The sequence below is a fragment of the Orycteropus afer genome, unplaced genomic scaffold (assembly GCF_000298275.1).
Source record: "Orycteropus afer afer isolate SDZICR_OR568_19922 unplaced genomic scaffold, OryAfe1.0 scaffold00265, whole genome shotgun sequence".
NCBI lineage: Eukaryota > Metazoa > Chordata > Mammalia > Tubulidentata > Orycteropodidae > Orycteropus > Orycteropus afer.
Window position 1 is genome coordinate 5,042,885 of NW_006921852.1, and position 1,709 is coordinate 5,044,593.

Here is a 1,709-nt window from a genome sequence, read left to right on the forward strand (position 1 = left end):
TGTCTGACCTCCACTCCACAACAATCAGCCTTGGGCTGTTAATGCTAATAATGATTCTCCTCCTCCCTTCTGAAGTTAGAAGAGGGGGTCAGACAGCATTGTCAATTAGCCATTTTCACATTTGCCATCACTTAAAAGAAAATACATTTATATATTAAAAAATTCAAAATTACAAAGCAAAATGAACAGTATCTGTAAACTATGAAGCTTAGAAAATATGGTAACTGATCAAATTAGTAAAAATGTATAAATACTAGGTAAAATCCCAAAATTCCATATCCTAAAGTGCCTAGCATTTGACTGCTAACCAGAAGGCTGATGGTTCAAACCCACCATCCACTCCTTGGAAGGAAGATGGGGCAATCTACTTCTGTAGTGATACTGCCTCGGAAACCCCAGGAGGGGTCGCTAGGAGTCTGGTCTGACTTGGTGGCACATAACAGCAACAATAAAGTGCCTAAGGCAATTGACTGCTAACCAGAAAGAAAGCTGGCAGTTAAAACTCACCAGCCCCCCCTCTGAAGGAAGACTGGGCTATCTATTTCTGTAGAGGTAACGCCTCAGAAACCCAAGGAGGGGTCTCTATGAGTCAGAATCGACTCAACGGCAGTAAGTTTCGTGTTTTGGAAATATAGATTTTAGTCTTTTAACAAATAGTAGTATTTATTCTTTTAAAGTGTGTTGCACTGGGGATACATAACCATAAGGATATTAATAACAACAAATTTCAAATTTTGCTCTTAAACCCCAGTGTTAAGAGTATCTATTGCACAATCTCTGAAAGCACTTTGGATGAGGAGGAACAATAGATATTGTAATACTTGACCTGATGTCACTTAAATTGTCAGAGGGGATCTCCTCTACACCAGACATTTGTAATGCAAACACTGACAAGAAACTATGGTTGCTGCAAAGTAGAGAATTGACCTGCATTTATGCTGGTGATTTTTTGATAATTCACTTCAAAAATTAGATATTAAAGTTTTTACAATTTTCAAAACATAATACCACAAATATTTAGCCTTATGCATGACAATGAGTGACTATGAAAAAAAATCTAAAAACTTACAAAATGCTTTGTGTGCTATATATTATTATATAAAATATGGGCCAAATGGGAAGCTATCCCAGAACCAATAAACTATACTGCAGGAGTTAAATAATGTTTCTAAACTACCCAGTTTAAGAAGGTTTAGGTATAAAGATTCAAATTATTTTCATGTTATTAAAATCACAGATCTTTATTGAAAATTCAACGTAAACATAAACACTACTTTGAAGAACTATAAACCCAAAACACAAACACACTGCCATTGAGTCGGACCCGACTCATAGTGACCCCTTCTTGGTTTTCCAAGGTGATATCACTATAGAAGTAGATTCTCCAACCTTCCTTTCAAGGAGTGGTTGGTGGGCTTGAACCTCCAGCCTTCTGGTTAGCAGTCAAATGACTTAGGCACTACATCACCAGAGATCCCTTGGAGAACTATAAAAACAAACAGAAATTGTATTTGCTTTGTTTTCATTTTTTTTTTTAAATTAACATTAACGTTAAGTTTGTATTTGTAATTATTAAGACTCTTTAAGGTTATCATCTGGGTATAGTACCTATATATATGTAACTTTATCACAAAAATAGAAGATAGGAGATAGTGTTTAATCACAAAGAGTAAACAGACTCTGTCTAAGCCCTCTGGAGAAAAAAAAAA